The sequence below is a fragment of the Balaenoptera ricei genome, chromosome 4 (genome assembly GCF_028023285.1).
Source record: "Balaenoptera ricei isolate mBalRic1 chromosome 4, mBalRic1.hap2, whole genome shotgun sequence".
NCBI classification, from domain to species: Eukaryota; Metazoa; Chordata; class Mammalia; order Artiodactyla; family Balaenopteridae; genus Balaenoptera; species Balaenoptera ricei.
The window spans coordinates 30,186,855-30,209,384 of NC_082642.1; positions in this window are offsets into that span (position 1 = coordinate 30,186,855).

Genomic DNA, 22,530 nt, shown 5'->3' on the forward strand with positions numbered 1-22,530 from the left:
TGCTGATTTTGGATGGAATGTCCTATAAATATCAGTTAAGTCTGTCTTGTCTACTGTGTCATTTAAAGCTTGTGTTTCCTCTTTTATTTTCATTTTGGATGATCTGTCCATGGGTGAAAGTGGGGTGTTAAAGTCCCCTGCTATTATTGTGTTACTGTCGAATTCCCTTTTTATGGCTGTTAGCATTTGCCTTATGTATTGAGGTGCTCCTATGTTGGGTGCATAAATATTTACAATTGTTATTTCTTCTTCTTGGAGTGATCGCTTGATCATTATGTTGTGTCCTTCTTTGTCTCCTGTAATAGTCTTTAGTTTAAAGTCTATTTTGTCTGATATGAGAATTACTACTCCAGCTTTCTTTTGATTTCCATTTGCATGGAATATCTTTTTCCATCCCCTCACTTTCAATCTGTGTGTGTCCCTAGGTCTGAAGTGGGTCTCTTGTAGACAGCATATATATGGGTCTTATTTTTATATCCATTCAGGCAGTCTGTGTCTTTTGGTGGGAGCATTTAATCCATTTACATTTAAGGTAATTATCGATATGTATGTACTTATTATCATTTTCTTAATTGTTTTGGGTTTGTTTTTGTAGGTCTTTTCCTTCTTTTGTGTTTCCTGCCTAAAGAAGTGCCTTTAGCATTCATTGTAAAGCTGGTTTGGTGGTGCTGAATTCTCTTAACTTTTGCTTGTCTGTAAACATTTTAATTTCTCCATCGAATCTGAATGAGACCCTTGCTGGGTAGAGTAGTCTTGGCTGTAGGTTTTTCCCTTTCATCAATTTCAATATGTCCTGCCACTCCCTTCTGGCTTGCAGAGTTTCTGCTGAAAGATCAGCTGTTAACCTTATGGGGATTCCCTTGTATTTTATTTGTTGTTTTTCCCTTGCTGCTTTTAATATTTTTTCTTTGTATTTAATTTTTGGTAGTTTGATTAATACGTGTCTTGGCATGTTTCTCCTTGGATTTATCCTGTATGGGACTGTCTGCGCTTCCTGGACTTGATTGACTATTTCCTTTCCCATGTTAGGGAAGTTTTCAAGGATAATACCTTCAAATATTTTCTCAGTCCCTTTCTTTTTCTCTTCTTCTTCTGGGACCCCTATAATTCGAATGTTGGTGCATTTAATGTTGCCCCAGAGGTCTCTGAGACTCTCCTCACTTTTTTGCATTCTTTTTTTCTTTATTCTGCTCTGCAGAAGTTATTTCCACTATTTTATCTTCCAGGTCACTTATTTGTTCTTCTGCCTCAGTTATTCTGCTGTTGATTCCTTGTAGAGAATTTGAAATTTCATTTATTGTGTTGTTCGTCATTGTTTGTTTGCTCTTTAGTTCTTCTAGGTCCTTGTTAAATGTTTCTTGTATTTTCTGCATTCTAGTTCCAAGATTTTGGATCATCTTTACTATCATTACTCTGAATTCTTTTTCAGGTAGACTGCCTATTTTCTCTTCATTTGTTTGGTCTATTGGGTTTTTGCCTTGCTCCTTCAACTGCTGCATATTTCTCTGTCTTCTCATTTTGTTTAACTTACTTTGTTTGGGGTCTCCTTTTCTTTCTTTCTTTCTTTCTTTTTTTTTGTGGTGAAGGAAAGTGCAATGTTTATTGCAGGGCACCAAGCAAGGAGTCCAGGCTGCTATGAGGTCTCCTTTTCGCAGGCTGCAGGTTAATAGTTCCTGCTGTTTTCGGTGTCTGCCCCCAGTGAGTGAGGTTGGTTCAGTGGCTTGTGTAGGCTTCCTCATGGAGGGGACTGGTGGCTGTGTTCTGGTGGGTGGGGCTGGATTTGTCTTTCTGGTGCACAGAGTTGCATCAGACAGTGTGTTTTGGGGTGTCTGTGAACTTAGTATGATTTTAGGCAGCTTCTCCGCTAGTGGGTGGTATTGTGTTTCTGCCTTGCTTGTTGTTTGGCATGGGGTGTCCGGCACTGGTGCTTCCTGGCCATTGGGTGGAGCTGGGTCTTAGCGTTGAGACAGAGCTCTCTGGGACAGCTCTTGCTGATTGATATTACATGAGGCCAGGAGGTCTCTGATGGTCCAACGTCCTGAACTCGGCTCTCCCAACTTGGAGGCTCAGGCCAGACACCAGGCTGGAGCACAAAGACCCTTTCAGGCACAAGGCTCAGAAGAAAAGGGAGGAAAAAAAGAAAGAAATAATTAATTAATTAATTAAATAAAGTAAAAATAAAAAAATAATAAGAAAAAAAAAGAAGAGAGCAACCAAACCAATAAACAAATCCACCAGTGATAACAAGTGCTAAAAACTAAACTATGATAAACATAAAAATCAGAAACTAATCAGTCACAGACAGCAAACCTCAAGTCTACTGTTGCTCCCAAAGTCCACCGCCTCAATTTTGGGATGATTTATTGTCTATTCAGGTGTTCCACAGATGCAGAGTACATCAAATTGCTTGTGGGGTTTCATCTGCTGCTCCTGTGGCTGCTGGGAGAAATTTCCCTTTCTCTTCTCTGTTCGCACAGCTCCTGGTGTTCAGCTTTGGATTTGGCCCCGCCTCTGCATGTAGGCTGCCCTCAGGAGTCTGTTCCCTGCCCAGGCAGATGGGGGTTAAAACAGCAGCTGATTAGGGCTCTCTTGCTCACTCAGGCTGGGGAGGAGGGAGGGGTACAGTAGTCATAATTGGGGTGAGCCTTCGGCGGCAGAGGCTGGCCTGGCATTGCAACAGTGTGAGGTGCGCTGTGCGTTCTCCCGGGGAAGTTGTCCCCGGATCCCGGGACCCTGGCAGTGGCGGGCTGCACAGGCTCCCAGGAGGGGAGGTGTGGATAGTGACCTGTGCATGCACACAGGCTTCTTGGTGGTTGCACCAGCAGCCTTAGCATTTTGTGCCCGTCTCTGGGGTCCGCGCTGATAGCCGTGGCTCACGCCTGTCTCTGGAGCTCGTTTAGGTGGTGCTCTGAATCCCCTCTCCTCGCGCACCCCAGAACAATGGTCTCTTGCCTCTTTGGCAGCTCCAGACATTTTCCCGACTCCCTCCCGGCTAGCTGTGGCGCACTAGCCCCCTTCAGGCTGTTTTCATGCAGCCAACCCCAGTCCTCTCCCTGGGATCTGACCTCCGAAGCCCGGGCCTCAGCTCCCCACCCCCACACCCCCGGCGGGTGAGCAGACAAGCCTCTCAGGCTGGTGAGTGCTGGTCGGCACCGATCCTTTATGCGGGAATCTCTCCTCTTTGCCCTCCGCACTCCTGTTGCTGCGTTCTCCTCCGTGGCTCTGAAGCTTCCCCCCACCCCACCCCTGTCTCCGCCAGTGAAGGGGTTCCCTAGTGTTTGGAAACTTTTCCTCCTTCACAGCTCCCTCACTGAGGTTCAGGTCCCATCCCTATTCTTTTGTCTCTGTTCTTTCTTTTTTCTTTTGCCCTACCCAGGTAAGTGGGGAGTTTCTTGCCTTTTGGGAGGTGTGAGGTCTTCTGCCAGAGTTCAGCAGGTGTTGTGTAGGAGTTGTTCCACATGTAGATATATTTTTGATGTATTTGTGGGGAGGAAGGTGATCTCCACGTCTTACTCCTCTGCCATCTTGAACATCCCCCACTAGCCACATTTAAATTAATTAAAATTAAAAATTCAGAGTCTTAGTTACACTAGCCACATTTTAAGTGCTTGGTAACCACATATGGCTAGTGGCTATTGTACTGGACAGATTAGATATAGAACATTTCTGTCATTGCAGACAGTTTTATTGAGTGATTCTAGAAGATAGTTGGCTGGGTATGTTCAGTTCTGTAGGCCCCTGACAAACTTGTATGGGCTGAATATCTATTAGTCAGGTTAGACTAGGCTTTGCTGAAATAACAAATGACCCCCAAGCCTTGATGGCTTCAAACAACATAGGTTTATTTGTTATTCAACCTACATATCCCACGCAGGATCCAGGTTGAGAAAAAAACCACCCTCTGGAACATTGTCAGTTGTACCAACAACTGATGCCCCAACCAGAAATGACATGCCATTTCCATTCACACAAAGTCATGTAATCCCACCCAGCTGTCAAGGAACAGTAATTTCAGAGAGGAAAAGTGGATATCAGCAAGCAGGTCTGTTGGTATGATCACTTTCTCTTTTACTTACTTGGGCATCTATTCAACAGATATTTGAATATCTGCTGGGCATGGTGGTGAGCCTGAGGACAGAGAGCCTGGGGATATAGGCATGATTTTCGCCCTTACAGGGCTTACTTACCATTTGCTAGTAAATGACCATTAAAGAGTAGTTACAATGAAGGGGGATAAATATCCTGAAAGAACAAGATGCTTCAGTATCAGCAAAGCAATCAGTTTTCATGCATATCAATGAGATATAGCTAGAACTGTGAATATTTGTCCGACTTGAGTCCAGAACAATCACTAAGATAGGATTTATGCCTCCCTTCCCTTCCATTTGCACATTTGGTCCATCCTGAATGAAACCCAAGGGAGGTGTTTAGCTAGCCCCTGCCAAGTGGCAACCTTGACACCACACACCCTGGGCAGGTGCCCGGAGGTTGCGTGGGATTTGCCTCTGTGGGCACACTGGCTCACGCTCACAGAGTCACCACAGCACTCAGCACTGGTGTTCCCGGCACAGAGCTGGAGCTGGGCAGCAGGCCTTCTGGACTTCCCCCTGAGGAGGTCAAATAGGACCAGCCAAAGGCCACCCGAGTGAGTGTCCATGGCTTTGAGGGTGGAGGAAGCAGGGAGCTGTGGCAGTGGTGCAGGAGGGGTGCCTCCCCGTGCTTTGCGCTGTGATCCAGGCGCTCTGTGGCTGTGAGCACCCTGCCCTTGGATGCTGGCCTGCCTGTCCTCAGAATAGGGCGTGTGGCTAAAATGTCCCTCTCACGCCCCATCTTCTGGTTTAGGGGATGTCTACAAAGCGCAAATTCATTAAATTCTATTTTAATTTATTTTTTTTAAAGATTTTTTTGATATGGACCATTTTTAACGTCTTTTTGGAATTTGTTACAATGTTGCTTCTGTTTTATGTTTTGGTTTTTTTGGCGGAGAGATATGTGGGATCTTAGCTCCCTGGCCAGGGATCGAAGCTGCACTCCTTGCATTGGAAGGCGAAGTCTTAACCACTGGACAGCCAGGGAAGTCCCTAAGTTCTATTTTTAAATGACATATCTTTTTCTGTATTTTTTTTCCCCCATTTAAATCTATTTATTCAAAATAGACATACAAGGAGGCAACACATTGGTTAAGTGCCTGGGCTCTGGGGCCAGGCTTCCTGAGTTTGCATCCTAGCTCTGCCACTGGACAAGTTACATAATGCTCTGTGCCTCAGTTTTCTTATCTGTAAAATGGGAATAAAAATTGTCCCTGCTTCAAATGGTGGTTGTGAGGATTGCATTGGTTACTAGACGTAAAGTGCTTGAAAAGGGGCTGGGCACTCAGTAAGCACTCAGACGAGCTGTTGTGTTATCATTATCGTTACTAAGTACCTGCTGAGGTGCTCAGCTGCACACGTGTTCTGGGTTACGGCTGAGAAGGCACACAGTCAGTCAAGCAGCCTGGAGCTTGGTGGGGAATATGATGAGCTTGTGGCCTGGCTTCAGTTCTGGGCTCTGTCACTCAGCAGCTGTGGGACTTTGGGTGCATTAGGAAGCTATCCAGTATGTGGATAATGACTTCGATGGTTTTCATAGGGACTGGCTGAGAAATGCATGGACTTCAGCGTTTAGCCCGGAGGCTCAATAGGTTCTGACTGTGGAGGTAATTGTAGGGAGAGAAGAAGAAAAGGAGTGGACGCAAGATGAGGGAAGGCAAGCGCATAGGAGAGGGTTTTGCTCAAGAAGAGCTGGAGGGCGGCAGAAACAAGGCTCCCAAGATGGAAGCGGGGACTGAGGGCGCAGTCTCAGAAGGCTTCTTGTAGGAGGTGTCATGGAACCTGGGCCTTGAAGGATGGGTAGGAGTTGATCAGGCAGGGAAGGAGGAACGAAGCATTCCAGGGAGAGCAAGGAACGGGCCCTGAACACCAACATATCTTATTGGATAGACAACAGGGAGCCATTGAAGGATTTTGAGTTGGAGAGTGACCTGGTCACTGGGATCAAAGACAAAACTGGGGCACTTCTCTGGTGGTCCAGTGGTTAAGAATCCACCTTACAATGCAGGGGACGTGGGTTCGATCCCTGGTCAGGGAACTAAGATCCCACATGCCGCGGGGCAACTAAGCCCACTCACCACAACTACTGAGCTCGCGCGCCTCAACGAGAGAGCCTGCGTGCCACAAAACTACAGAGCCCCACGAGCCCTGGAGCCTGCATGCCACAGCTAGAGAGAGAAAACCCACACACCACAACTAGAGAGAAGCCCGTGCACCGAAATGAAAGATCCCGCATGCCTCAACGAAGATCCCGCGTGCTGCAACTACAACCAGACACAGCCAAAAATAAATAAATAAATCTTTTTAAAAAAAAGACAAAAGTGGGTAACTGCACAGAGCGATGGGACCAAAAATGTATCTCCAATAGAGGAGATAAAAATAATATATTGACATTTAGAGCACTTACTATGTGCCTGGCACTATCCTAAGTGCTTCCTTGGATTAACACTTTTTAATTTTCATAACAATCGGCTTGGATGGGTACTCTTGTTATCGTCAAGTTACAGATGGCACAGAAAGGTTAAGTCACTTGCCCAAGATCACACAGAGAAAAAGTCCAGGTCCAGTATTCAAACCCAGACAACCTGGCTCTGAGTCTGTTCTATACACTTTTTGAGACCCTTTGTGGGCATTCGGGAAGGACGGGGAGAAACAATATACAGAACGTGAGAAATGAGGCTGCTGCAAAAAGAAATGAAGGAAGAAGGGATTTAAAGCACAGCCAGAGTGCTTGTCTTGGGATGGGGGGGCTCATTCTCTGAAACAGGAGAGAAAGAGGACCTATGAGTATAAGGGGGCAGGCTCTTATAGAGATGAGGGCAGTTGAGGGATCTCCTGGGAAATAGCGTAGATGTTCTCACTCGTGGAAGAGTTGAGAGGCAGGTGGCAGAGGGGCAGCACTTGTTAGGGGCTCATAAAGAAGAAGCCGGTTTTTGAAACAGTGTCCCTGACCACACAATCTAATAAAAGTTTTGTTGAGTCAGGCTACACGCTCTCTGGGAAGGCAGTGTAGCTGAAATTGGACTGGCTAGATCCTAGTCCAAGCTCTGCCAATTCTAGCTGTGTGACTCTGGGTAGGTCACTTACCCTCTCTGTGTCTCAGTTTCCTCATTTGACAAATAGGGTTACCTACCTCATAGGGTTGTTGTAAGGACTGGATCTGTTAGATTATGGAGAGGGCTTAGGGTTAGGATAATCAACGCTACTCAAGTATTAGCTATTATAATTGTTGTTGTTATTTTTCCTGAAATCCCAGAAATCTTGACAGCCGAGGACAGAGAAAGGGTATGGTAGTGACCAGTGGTCTAGGCCTCTCTAGGCTGAGCCCCACATTCCAGTGGCTGGAGTACAGAGACATTCATGATGCTTCTGTTTGGAGATGTGAAAAAATGAATCTCCCTTTGGTCAACTAACTTCCTCGTTTTTCTAGCGGCAAATTCTGGAATCACCACGGAAATCTTCAGATTCAAATTCCTATCGTGAGAACAAGTGTGTGCAACAGAGTGCTAACTAATAAGATAGCAAGCCCAGGGAAAACATGGAGGCTTATAAAAAACACCAGACGTACTTATAGAGGAACTTGGTTAATCTGTGCTTCAGACCGCAGATGCTGCCACCCCCTCATCAAGGTTTCAGTCGGTTTAGAAGCTTCCCCCCAAATTTCCCATTTCAGGGCAGATGTACTGTCACATGAGAATCTTCCCCTTCTCTGTCTCCCCTGCCACCCCAATCCAGTGGCATTAGAGTTTCCAATCACAAACAACACCGAAGATATTGGGACAGGAAACTTAGAAACAAGCCTCCGTGATAGAGTGAAGTCGTAATGATTCCATTTTGATTTGAGAGCATACTGCATTTTTAGGATGTAACTCACTCAATTGGTAATAGTTTGCTATATCAGCACTATTCCTGAGTCAATCTGTCAGCATCTGTCAGATGAAAATTTCAGAGGTGCTATCTTTTAAGGCTGGAGCGCCATGTTGGAGGCCTCTGCCCTCCTATTGGCCTGGGTCATTGGAATTGGAAAGTTCAGGGATGTGGGAAAAGACATGCCCCCGGACTCTCCAGTGCACACCCCTATACCCCGTGCCTCCACAGGCTTATTCCACTCATTGAAGGTTACTTGGATTTGTAGATCCTCCTTTTAAGAATGCATGCCTTGGACTTCCCTGGTGGCGCAGTGGTTAAGAATCTGCCTGCCATTGCAGGGGACACAGGTTCAATCCCTGGTCTGGGAAGATCCCACATGCCGCGGAGCAACTAAGCCCACCGTGCGCCACAACTGCTGAGCCTGCACTCTAGAACCCGCGAGCCACAACTACTGAACCCACATGCCACAACTACTGAAACCTGTGAGCCTAGAGCCCATGCTCCACAGCAAGAGAAGCCACCGCAAGGAGAAGCCCACGCACCGCAATGAAGAGTAACCCCCGCTCGCCACAGCTAGAGAAAGCCCGCGCGCATCAACGAAGACCCAACGCAGCCAAAAATAAATAAATAAATAAATACATTAAAAAAAAAGAAAGAATGCATACCTAGGGAATTGCCTGGCGGTCCAGTGGTTAGGACTCCATGCGTTCACTACCGAGGGCCTGGGTTCAATCCCTGCTCCGGGAACTAAGATTCCCACAAGCTGTGGGGTGCAGCCCAAAAAGAAAAACATAAAATAAACAAACAAATAAATAAGATGTTAAAAAAAAAATGCATGCCTATTCAGCTTATGAGAATTCATGGCAGTATATCTTCCACCACCCAGCTGGATCAGGACCTCCAGGGGCTGCCTGAATAACCTGAAGCCAGGGGCAGAAGTGGGAAAGGAAGGCAGCGAAGACGGGCAGGCTCCCAGAGGAGCTTCACCTTCTTTGCAAATTTGCCCGGGACTTTGTGGCCCTCCATGCTGAATGCTACTGAGAGACAACCACTTGGGAAACGTCATAAAGAGGTTACAAAATATGTGCTTAAATGAAGGAGAGGATTTTAGTGTCTTTAAGATCGATCCCTCAGAGATGCAGCCGCAAACCAAAGAATGGTAAGGATTGATGGCCACCACCGTCACTAGGATTAGGCAGGGGAGGGGTCTTCCCCAGAGGTTTCAGAGGGAGCGTGGCTCTGCTGACACATGATTTTGCACTTCTAGCCTCCAGAATTGTGTGACAATAAATTCCTATTGTTAACTAATCACTGAGAGGGTCATCATTTATCTAACAAGCACTTATATCAGAGGTTCTGCATCTTGGCTGCACGTGGGAGTCACCTGGGGATCCTTGACAAGCTCTGGTGCCCAGGCACACCTCAGATCAGTTAAACCAGAATCTCTGGGGGTGAGATCCAAGCATCCAGGTGCTTGCATGGTGCAGCTGACATACACGGTGCTTGCCGTGTGCTTTATGCATATTCGCACATGGAATCCTTGCAGCTATCTTAGGAGAGCGGTGCAGATTCTCTTCCCATTTTACGGACGAGGAGATGAAGGCACAGCAGAGTCCCATGCTTTGTCCAAGTTCATACGGTTGGTAATCTGCAGGATGTGGATTTGAACCAAGGCCATCTGGCTCCAGAGTCCATTCTCTTAGCCAGCAGGTTCATTTCCTTGTGTGACATGGGAAACATAAGTTCTTGGCAAAGCACCGTACTGTAAAGTGGCCACAGAGCTGGGGATGGAGACCCTGTAGCTGCTTTCCGGGAAGCTGAGTAAAAGATCTTCCCAAGCAATGCCACATTTATAATTAGTAATTAAAAAAAAAATTCTAGCAGAACATGCAGACTTTCCCATTCCTCCCACAGACTGTCTGAGGGGAGAATTTTCAACCTTTCCTTTTCTTCCCCATATCCACCCAAGAAGGTCGGGAACTAGACTCCAGCCGGAATTAAGTGGAGAGGGGGTGTAGTTTGTCAGTTGTATCTTCTATTTGTGGTCAAGGTCCAGCCCATCAGGCGGAAAGGCTTACGGACACGTGTGCTGGGGTGGAGACTTGTCATATGCTTGTCTAAAATTAGTCTGCTGCTATTAGCTGGACCAAAAAGTTAAAGAAAGAGAATGGGATGGGAAGGCACACTGTATCTGGTCCTAACCCCTTCCCCAAACCAACCCAAAGACTCTGGCAAGCGATTTCACTCCCCTCTGAGCCTCTTCCGTAAAATGAAGAGAGTTGGATCCCATCTGAGGTCACATCTCAGTTCAGCCAAGAGATATGTTTTATTTGGCCCTCACTTTCACATTTTTTGAATTAATTGCCAACATTTAAATATTGGAATCATTTTACATAAAGTCTAGATTTCCAGCTTCTCTTGAATAATTGGAAGAGTCAGTCTTGTCCTACTGGGTCCCATAGGTAGCCGTGGGCTGGAATTGAGGGACGGCCCTCTCTTTAGACGGGTCTCACAGTCCTCAGGCTTTCCCATCCCCCACTGGCCATCATCACTGTTTACTTACCTCTGGCCCCTGCAGAAGGTTTCACCTGGAAACCAGGTGATCTCCAAAGTCTCCTCCAGAAGTTGAGACTCCTTGACTCATAGCATCTTAAAACCTGTGAGGCAAAGATAAAGTCTTAGAGATTCAGGCTCAGTCAATATTTTCATATAAAGATAGGGACGATCAAAGTAAAACTAATAAATGGCAATGTTCTGTGTGAGATGCTTGCCTCTGTTTTGTCTTTCACCTCAACACATATATTCACAATGTTCAGCATACACCCTGTGCATTTTTATATTCTGGCTCATTTTTGAAGGCAGAAGCAGAGACAAAACAAAAGCCATAAAAGGTTATGAAGAAATTGCATGGTCAGGAAGAGAGAGGACACAGGATAATGTGTTCTCAGAAGGACAGTCTGAAATTACAGAGGAGCTACCTGTTCTTCAAAACAAGATAATGTGAAATAAATTCCGGGAAAATATGTCAGGTGGGTGCTGAGTGTGATGTTGTTTTATACAGGCCACATTCAATAAAACCCTCTTCTCTTGATGGGATGTGAAGTTCTCAGGGAGCTGGGCTGTTTATTTGAGAAATTTAAGATGACCACATGGTCGCTTGAAATCACACATAAATTTTAAGTATTGTTGACTCAGAGCCCTTCGTATGGGACATTAATAAAAATACAGCTGGATGGAGATGCTAAGAGATTTTTAGTCCCTCTGACTACTCACAATTTTCTTCTATGCATTTCTTTTATTTTTTACTTGACTAATTATGCAAATAAAAGTAATACGTGCATATATCAAAGAGTAGTAAGATCTGAAGTGAGAAGTAAATGTCTCTTCTCCGTTATTTTATTTTTATTTTGGTAAAATATACGTAACATAAAATTTACCATCTTTACTTTTAAGTGTTCAGTTTGATAGTGTTAAGTGTATTCACATTATTGTGTTTCCTTCCTTATCTTAACCCTAATGTTAACCACAGTTACATTCTTCTATGTTCTTTCAGAAAATTATAAGCACCTTCTCTGTTATTAATACAAATGCATCTTTTCACATCTTTTAAAGTTTCTACATCCGCATAGGGCAGTCTTGCTTGTTCTTTTTAGTGGTTGCCAAATATTCCATTTTTATGGCTAATTTACCTAACTAATTATTAATGGATACTTAGGGTCTTTGTATCCATTAGATACAAAGATGGATCTTTGGCTATTACCAAAAAGAAAATAATCCTATAATGAACATATTTGGTATACATACTGGTGTTCGGCCAATGTACAAGTATATCTTGTGGGTAAATTCTCAGTAGCCCACAAACTGAGACGTTTGTCTGGTTGACACTTTTGTATCTGAAAACAGATATGTGGTCGTTTACATACCAAGAGTTTTTAGATTGGGTAGAATACTTATCATAAACTATAATGGCATAGAAAATAAATTGCAGCAGTGACCCAGACTCTGAAATCAGATGACTAAGTCCAAATTTAGGCCCTACCAGATTGATTGTAAAGCCTTGGGCAATTTGCTCATAACATCACTTGCCTCAACTTGCTTGTCTGGCAAAAGGGTTAATAGTAAGTAGCTGCCTCTGAGGGTTGGTGGAGAACTAAATGCATAGTACATGGTACATATCAAGCACTCCATGTATTAGTTATTATTTTAGGTCTCTTCTCTTAATTACAAAATTTGAGCCTGACATTTTAAACATAATAGCTTACAAGATATTTTCAATCTTAAGATTTAAAAATCCCAACATTTTATTCCATAATTCAGTTGCCAAAGTATGGGTAAAATAAACAAAACCTATCAACATACAAAAACTACTTTATGAAAGACCTTATCATCTGTAACCAATCAATTCTTGTTTTCCTCCATTTCCTTAGGAATACTTTGGATTTCCCTTTTTTTTTTTTCTTACATTTGACATGAAAATTGCACTTACTTTTCCTGAACTTACTCTGGGTCAAATAAAGCCAGAGCCTGGGGACGAATTTTTGAGAGAGCAACTATTTACACACTCTGAATGTCTGCAAATGTCTCCTGTACTTTGCCTCATAATCTTGACTTTGCTTTGTCAGGTTACCTAAAATGACTTATTTTCCTTTAATAAATGAAATAGTGTCAAAAGAATCCCTGTAGCGCCTTCTCCCTAGGTTGCCTGACTTGGGTGGGTGGGAGGGGGAGGGATAGAGTTTCACCAAAAGCCCATCTCCCTAGGTCGCCGCTGGCTGCCTGCCCAGATTCCAAAGATCTTACTTTGTGTCGTGGAGCCCAGAGCACACACTCTTTGCTCCAGACTAGCTCTTCCTCTTTTTAGCTTTGCAGAAACTTCCTCCTCTCACTCTTCATGGCTCTGATTAATGATCTTTTGTTCATCCTAATAACGGATGGTTCGAGAGAAGCTACAGAAACACTGGCCAGGAAGAGGCTGTGGGCAGGAAATATGATAGGGCGGCATGTGGACAGGTCTTTGTACACGTGGAACTTGTCCAATGCAGTGGCTGTAGAAACTCTTGAATGAGTCTTCCTTCTAGAGACTCTTAGCACCGTGTAATATTCAAAAGGCCTCTTAGCTCCTGCCACTGCTTTGCGGCCACAAGAGGTCCCTCTGCCCTAGGTTGTCAGGTAGTAGAAGGAGACACAGTCACTATGGTCAGGGAAACAGTAAAGGATCTTGTAGACCCCCATCTTGGAGCCTGAGATGCAAGCTGATTTGCTGTGGATAGTTAGACATGGAAAGGGATTTTGTTGTTTGTTTTTGCAATGCCTGTACTGATCCCTGAAAAGGATCCTGGTACAGTGGCCCTGGATGCCCTGAACTGTGCCCACTCAGCTATGGCCTTAACTACAGGTGGTGCCAGGTCTTGAGAGCATGTTGAGATCAGGAGGATGTCCTTCTGGAGGATTTACCCTGCAAGCTAACAGGCTCTGTTCTAGAAAACCTGGGAAGGCAGTGAGCAGAAAAGAGGAAGCACCTCCTTTCTGGGAGCTTATATACCAGAAAGTGCAGATATAAACAGACAAGCAATATGTTTGGTAATGGTCAACCCAGTGAAAAATAATAGAGGTAAGAAAAGTCAAGAATGACAGGAGCAAGAACATGAAATAAAAGACATCATGTTGGAAATAATTAAATAAAACTATTTGCAGATGACATGATCTTGTACACAGAAAATCCTGCAGAATCCACTAAAACATGGTAAGAACTAATACAGGAGTTTAGGAACATTGCAGAATATAAGATATGCAAAAATCAATTGTATTTGTATACACTTGCAAGAAACAATCTGAAAATTTAAGGAAACAATGCCATTTATAACAGCATCAAATAGAATGGAATACCTAGGAATAAATTTAACAAGAGAATTTCAAAACATATGCTCTAGAAATGATAAAACATTGTTGAAAGAAATGAAAGATCCAAATAAGTGGAGAGACATCTCATGTTCATGGATTAGAAGACTTAATATTGTTAAGAAGGCAATACTTCCCAAATTTACATATGGACTCAATGCAATCCCTATCAGAATCCTAACCGGCTTCTTTGTAGAAATTTGCAAGCTGATCCTAAAATTCATATGGAATTGCATGAGCCCCGAATAGTCAAGTTAATCTTGAAAAAGAAGAATAAAGTTGGAGGACTCACCAATTTCAAAACTTACTATAAAGCAACAGTAATTGAGACAGTGTGGTACTGGCTTAAGATAAACTTAAGGTCAACTGGATAGCCATATGGAAGAGAACGAATTTGAATCTTTTCTTCCCACCATACACAATAATTAACTCAAAATAAAGCAGAGACTTAAATGTAAAGCCAAAACTATAAAACTCTAGAAGAAAACATAGGGGTAAATCTTCTTGATCTTGGTTTTGGCGTTGGATTCTTAGATATGACACCAAAAACACAAGCAACAACAACAACCAAAAATACATCAATTGTATTGATACTTCATTAAACTTTTAAACTTTTGGACTTCAAAGGACACCATCAAGAAAGTGAAAAGATACTTACCGAATGTGAGAAAACATGGCAAATCGAATATTTGATAAGGGACTTACATCTAGAATATATAAAGAACTCTTACAAATGAATAATAAGAAGACAAATAACCCAGTTAAAAGATGAGCAAAGGATCTGAATAGGCATTTCTCCAGAAAATATATCCAAATGGACAATCAATGAAAAGTGGCTCAACATCCTTAGCCATGAGGGAAATGCAAATCTTTTGCTTTCCAAATCTTTGGTTTTTCCACAAAGATATCCCACTTCACACCCATCAGTACAGCTATCATCAAAAAGTCAGGTAATAGTGTTACCAACCAGTGTTCTTGGCCTTCCCCAATCAATAGAAATTGATAAGAGGCCAGACAAGAAATTCTTTTTTTTTTTTTTTTTTTTAATATTTGAAGCACATCTTTTAATAGTTTTGTTCTTGTCCCTATTTAGACCAATTAAACAAATTAATTTTTCTTAGACCCTGGCCCAATCATCATTCATGGTTTTCAAATGCTGTAGCAGGAGGGAGCAAGAACAAGCAAGAGGTGACTTTGCTTGCTCCCCGAGGTGGGCAGGGTGTGTGTGTGTGTGTGTGTGTGTGTGTGTGTGTGTGTGTGTGTGAGCTGGTCCCTTAAATGGGGTTTAGGGTAGGGGCAGCTCGGTGGATAGGGATGGAGGGGTGGCTTAGGTGGTCTGCCCACCCCCTTTGGTGGTGTTGAGTGCAGGGGGCATGTGCAGTGCCCTGCTTTTGCTCCCAGCACCCTGTTTTTGCTCCTGGCTCTTCAGAAGTGGCAGTTGGGTGGTTTTTTTTTTTTTGGACTCATTGTATTTTGTTGTTCGTAATTTGCCCCAACTGCACATGTGTGCAGTTATTTATAGTCCCTTATAGTTTCTTTGTATTCTGTTGCTTGAGGAGACGTTTGTCCAGCTGTAAGCAGTGCAGCAAGGGGTCCCAGGTCCCAGGTCCCAGCCTGTCTCATTAGTAAATATTGACAAGGATATGGAAAAATCAGAAGCTTCTGGTGCAGCACTTCAAACAACAGCCTGTCAGTTTCTCAAATGATTGAACGTAGAGTTACGTTTGACCCAGCAATTCCATTCCTAGATATGTACCCAAGAGAAATGAAAACATGTCCGCATAAAAACTTACACATGAACGTTCATAGCAGTAACATTCCTAATAGCCAAATGATGGAAACAACCCAAATGCCCATCAAATGATGAATGAATAAACAAAATGTAGTATATTCATATACTGGAATATTTATTCAGGTATATAAAGGAATGAAGTACTGGGACATGTTACAACATGGAGAAGCCGTGAAAACATGCTAAGTGAAAGAAGCCAGTAACAAAAGACCACATATTATATGACTTTGCTTATACGAAATGTCAAGAATAAACAATATAGAAAGACGTAAAGCAAATTAGTGGTTGCTTAGGAGTGGGCTTAGGGCTGGAGTGGATGGAGAGGATTTGAGAGTAATAGCTGAAGGAGACAGCGTTTCTTCTTGAGGTGATGAAATGTTCTGTAACTGATTGTGGGGCTCATTGCACAGCTCTGTGAATATACTAAAAAAATACTGAGTTGGGGGTTGTATGGTATGTGAATTATACATCAATAAAGCTGTTACAAAGTGGGGGGGCTTCCCTGGTGGCGCAGTGGTTGAGAATCTGCCTGCCAATGCAGGGGACACGGGTTCGAGCCCTGGTCTGGGAAGATCCCAAATGCCGCGGAGCAACTGGGCCCGTGAGCCACAACTACTGAGCCTGCGCGTCTGGAGCCTGTGCTCCGCAACAAGAGAGGCTGCGACAGTGAGAGGCCCGTGCACCGCGATGAAGAGTGGCCCCCGCTTGCCGCAACTAGAGAAAGCCCTCCCACAGAAACAAAGACCCAACGCAGCCAAAAATAAATAAATAAATAATAATAAATAAATAAATAAATAAATAAAATTTATTAAAAAAAAAAAAAAGACAGAGAGAGGGAAAGAGAGAGAAGAAAGGAAGGAACAAAGGCAAGAGCAAGGGAGAGAGAGAGGGGAAGGAAGGAAGGGAGGGAGGAAGGAAAGTGTCAGCATCAAAATTTTCAGAAAGTTCCAGCATCTTGGAAGAAAAAAAGAGTGACAAGGGTGGAGAAGAGGGGGTTATTTCATGGAAGGGATGTGTCCTGAAGGCCTCTGGAACAGAGTGACCTTTATTTCAGCTGAGACCTTCAGGAAGAGGGAATGAACAACATGGGTGTCTTTCAGCAGATGACATGCCCTGACTTCCATTTGACTGGGGTAATTCTGGCTGCTGTGGGGTGAATAGACTGTAAGGAGTGGAGGGCAAAGGAAATGACAAGGTCAGGGGATGCCAGGGATACAGCCCACATGAGATACCTTTGCATCTATATGCTGTGCTTTAGCTTCTCTCGTATAATTAAAAGGAGAGGACCCATGGTCTGAAAACTGCACAGACCACTTAAAAGCAGAATTGCCTGGGAAAAGTGTGGACAAATGACCCCTCACCCAGAGGGCATAAAGCTGCTTGGTTTGAATTTTACTTTCCACATCCACAGGATATTAGTTGCGTAAACACGTGTGTGATGTCTATCTCCCCCGTTAGACTACAAACCTCATGGTGGTCAGAGCCACATGCATTGTGTTCTCTGCTATATCCCTGGCATCTAGAACAGGGTCAGACACAAAGTTGGTCCTCAAAAAATACTTATCGGATGAATCAGTGAATGAGCTGTTGTCTTCAATCATCTTGTCCCTAGTGGTTTCTATGGGTGGCAAAGACAGTTGGTGACCAGCTAATATCTGTGCCTTCCTCTACATTTCCCAGCCTCCCTTGTAATTCGTTGTGGCCATATGCCTGTTGACCAGTGAAAAGTGAGCGCAAATAACATGCACTAAGACAGTTCATAGCTGGAGTCTATCTTCCATCACTAATTCTGCCGAAATGTTCTTGAGGACCACAGATTCCAGATGACATAGCTGCAATATGGAATAGGACCACCTGAACTATGTAAGACTTTGCAAGAGCAAGAAACAAACCTCTGTTGAGTTAAGCCAATGAGATTTATCTTTTGGGGCAGAAAGTATTTGGACTCTAACCCGTTATGCTTTTTTCCCCATTTTTTACAAGTACACAGCTTCATAATACACACTACGGTGTTAGACCATTTTGGGGTAGCAATAGCTGGAAATTGACCATTGCTTCTCAAGTTTTATTCTCCTTGCTGTTGTCTCCTTACTAAGCGAGACAGTTCATGCTTTTTCAAATATTCTCATCACAATTGGGATCATGATAGTAGAAGGAGGGCACATTTCATAATTTCTGGAAGGCACTCAGTGTAGTTGGACCAAAGGCCTTTCTGGTAGTACTGGAGGCAATCTAGTCAAGTTCTAATAAGTGGAGCTGGTCCTTGTCCCATAATTTTTCCAGTTATTGGAGGCAAAAATGTGAACTCTTCATTCAGTGGAGAAGAGCGTTTGGCCGCTATTTGGAAGCAGTGAGCATTGACTGAGTTTTGCCTTAAATGTTCCTGACTTTATTTGCTCGTTTCATTTCTTAATTCTGCCCACTCAACTCCATTCTCACTTTCTTGCTAGCTGGAAACTAGTCTGTGGGATCTAGAAATAAAATGGGGAGAAAGATTGTTAGGATAATCAAGATCATGTTTTATTTTTAACACTAAGCCCACAAACCCACTATTTTTACCCATCATATCCTGATTAAAAAGACACACTTTGAAGATCCATAATAATAGCTCATTTTAGTGGGAGAACAAACATCCAGGCAGGACAGAATTCAGCTCCTGAGAGCATCTGTAGAGCTCTACATTAATCTTAGCATCTACTCTTTACCTTGTACTGACTCAAATACTGTGTAAGGCTTTTAAATAATACTAGTAGCCTTCGCCTTCCCATGAAGTAACTCACTCCATTAGTTCCTAAGGGGCAGATGGTTGCTGGCGTCAGTTGGATGCGGAGCTAGTGTTAGTGGCACCAGGACGGTCACCAGGACACAGAGGGTAACCCCAAGCTGCAGTGGCACGCCACACGCCAGCGCCCTGCAGGGCTGCTGTTTCCTCTCGCATCCCTGGGGGATGCTCGGAGCCTTGGAGGGGTCTGTGCAAGTGAAGAGTCCTGAATCTTGAGCTTCCTTAGCTTCAAAGTAAATCTGCCACTGCTCTCAACACATATTATAACCCTTCCACGGTCCAGAGAATTAGATCTTACTGAGATTTTATAGGTCAAGAGACTAAGTACCAAGGAGCGAAGTCCGCCACGTCCTACAGAGAACCAAAGGCTGAGAGAGCTGCTCTCAGCCCTGCCCCTCTTATTAGGGGCATTGGGTTCACAGCTGCTAGTGCCATTGCTTTGGTCTTTCCGGCCAAGAGAGGGCTAGGGCACAGGAGGCAGTGGAGAACCTTGGCAGTTCTTCCTCTCAGCCTTCCTCCTGCCCTGACTTCCCATTGACAGAAGAGTGTCCACGCTTCTCCACAGGCATATTTGTTTGTGCTTCATGAATTCTCCCCTTTCATTGGGGTCCTTGGTGCAAAGTTGACTTCCTTCACTCATATGAAATTGTTGAGGGTGACATGCCCCAACCCCAAACTGGACAATTGCCTCCCCCGCCCCGTGGCTCTGCCTGTGTCCTGGGGCCAGTGTGATTTGGCCTATTGCCCTCCCCCCATCCCCCCAGGATAGGCTGAGTTACTGTAGCCCACACCCCACATCCCTGTCATGATCTCCTTCACTCATTTATTCATTCATTCAACACACGTCTATTTGTTGTCAGCTTTGTGCCTGACACAAATGGAAGAACAGGTGGAGGCACAGAGTGTCCTTCAGTGTGGGACTATTCCGTAGGGACCACAGAGCAGGACCCCTGTGATGGTCAGCGTTATAGCAGCTTGACGAGGTCAGAGTCCCTAGGTGTTCAATCAAACACTAATCCAGGTGTCACTGGAGGTATTTTGTAGATGTGACAAAGTTTGTAATCAGTTGCCTTTAAGTCAGGAGAATGTCCTCAATAATCTGGGTGGTCTTGGATCCGCTGAAAAGCCTTAAAAGCAGAACTGAGGTTTCCATGAAGAAGAAGTTCCACCTGTGAACTGCAGCTCTGGCTCACGCCAGCCCCTCCTGACAGCCCGCCCTGTGGACGTCACTCTTGCCCAGCCAGCCCTTGAAATCACAAGAGCCAGTTCCTTGTGATAAATCTTTTACTGCCTGTCTCCTCGTGGTTCCGATTCTCTAGTTAGCCCTGAATGATACACCTTCCATAATAGCTGGGAAGTAATCTGTTTCAGTTCTATTCATTTTTGCAGAGAAAGGCAAGGGTAACATCAAGATTAGCAAAGCATGTTGGTTGGCCCCCTTGGTGATCCCACCCACAGTGAAATCTGAGCCAGGGATCACCATTTTAGGTGACTTCAAAGTTTCTGGGAATGGGTAGAAAATGGAGATGGAACTCAAGATGGAAAAATTAGATGCCACTCCACAGCGGATCCTGGTTTGATAAGCCACCAAGAAGCCATAAGGCCTTGACTAGCAGTTCCAGCCAAGTCGTTACTCCCCATCCGCAAAGCAAAGTGTGGGTTACAGCAACGAAAGCCCACCTTAGTTGCTTTCAGGTAACCATTGTTTCTCCATGTTAGACATTAAAGATGGTATCTGGCTCATATGCCATTAAAACCTTCATGGAAAACCACTGAGAATGGTATTGTGACTATCTGTTCTGGGCTCTAAAACCTCGGGTTTCCATCTCCTGAGGTACAAACTATGAGGTCTGGGCTTCCCCAAGGTTCTTTCCAACACCAGCATTCTGTGATTCTCTTTGATAAACCTAACAGCTTGCTCATGAATTAGAATGTTTTTCAAAGTAAAAAACATTTGGTCATGGATTTGGGTGGGCCCTCCTCAGAGAATCTGAATGGTGGAATACCAGCCTTATCAGTGGCGGGGGTGGGGGATGCAACCCCCTAACTTTTACAAGCCTACCTCCTGAGAGACATTTGCGCAATTATGGGAATTCTTCTGAATCTGAAAACTCTGCCAATTACTGTTTATCACAGTTTCTCAATTTGCTTTTTGAGTACCAGATTGTGAGAGAAATACCTTCGTTGCTGAGAGAACATCAGTTTTCTCAGATTCTCAGTGAGTGCACAGTGACCTGAAACTTGGAGTAAATATGTATAGAAACTTCTAGAAAAGGAAGACCTGTGTGAGGGAAAGGAAGAAGGCATCCTCCCAATTTGGATTGAGATTGGTTTGATGGAGTAATGAAAAGCGATCAAGAAAACGGATTAACGGGTTCATTCTTTATCAAATCCTGCCATGGAGGCACATACCCAAAAAAGGAGATCAGTGCACCTAAAATCAGGGAAAGAGCTACCACAGAAGGTGGTTTTAAGCCTCCAAAGCCATGGCAATCCCAGAGGGGCATAAATAATGCAGTTTCTAATCAAGCTGTCAACCCCAAAGTCAGATGCCATGATCCCATGTTCTGTCTGTGCTTCAGAACAGCCAAGGGGCCTCCAATCCATCTGTAGACTGGAAAAATAACTTGTCTCACAGGTTTTGTATGACTTATTCCCAAATCTACATAGATGGTGTGGTGAAGAACAAAATACAGATTATTTTTTAAAGCCTTATGAATTCCTAGTGGCTTTCAGTCTTTTTTTTAAATTTTTTTTTTTTTTTGATGTGAACCAGTTCTAAGGTCTTCATTGAGTTTGTTACGATATTGCTTATGTTTTATGTTTTGGTTTTTTGGCCGCAAGGCATGTGGGATCTTAGCTCCCTGGCCAGGGATCGAACCCGCACCCCCTGCCTTGGAAGGCGAAGTCTTAACCACTGGACCTCCAGGGAAGTCCGGCTTTCAGTCTTTCGACCACTCAGAGTATAATTCCTGGCACATGGGGAAGTCCTTAGCACTGTCCTTGACTTTGAAAGAGGGTCCTCTGAGTCCAGCGTTTGGAACAGCCCGCAGCTCTGGTACCTGCAGGCCTCTGCTCAGGTGGTACCCGCTCCACAGAGGGAGAGAGAAGAGGCTTTGTGATGTCAGACTTTGCCCAGCTGACCCGCCCTTGGCTCCGTGGAGTCCCGACAAGCCCCCAGTTGCTGTTCTGTCCCTACACTCCCCTGCCCCAGTTGTCAGCAGTGAAAGACATCCCCAGCTGTCCTGGGTGAGAGGCGCCCCGGCCTGCCCGAGTGTGGTCTTAACCTTTAAAGCACAGCCCTGTCACGGTGCAACGGTTTAATGAAAATCTGGAGCTTCAACTAAGCTATTTTCTTTTTTTCTTGTTCTTTATTCCACTTTGTGGCTCTTTCCTTTCTTGCTGGGCTGTGTTTGCATTTCCTTCAGAATGTGTGGGTCCCATCTCATCCAGCAGAAAAGTCAGTTTTGTTTCTAAAAATGTCATTTTCTGCTCCCCCCAACCCCCATCTGTTGTCTTTAGAAAATGTGGATATTTAGCCACATAACATGTGGAGATTCTTCCCAGTGCTCTCTTCTAGAATCACCCAGTCCAGATCTGAGTCCACAAAACTCTCATCTCTCAGTCTTTAGCTCTACTGTGACATTTGATAAATGAGTTGATACATTATGTGAAACAGAATGGTGAGCCACTGCGAGTTTTTGCCTGTAAATTTTTTTTGCATGGGAAAAGCATGACACTGAATTTTGCATATGCTCTTCTATTTCTTAAACAAATTGTAGCAGTTGTTATCTGTCAAACCCAGGGGACTTCAAACACTGATAGGTGATGTTTTCAAAATGATGACATATATATCTGGAAATTTCCTAGCTTTTATTTCATAAAAGCCCCCATGGTTTCTTGCTGCTGCTATTGGAATGATCAAATATTGGACTTTATGTTTTTCCATTCTCCTGAAACTAGCTCAATACATTAAGCTGGTTCTGTTGCTGTCAGATGGATTTCCTGAATTGCCGGCATCAAGTACTTTTCTCTCTTTTCTGACACTCCGCTTCTATTTATAGCCAACAGATGATGAGAAGCCAGGGTCAAGGGCAGTT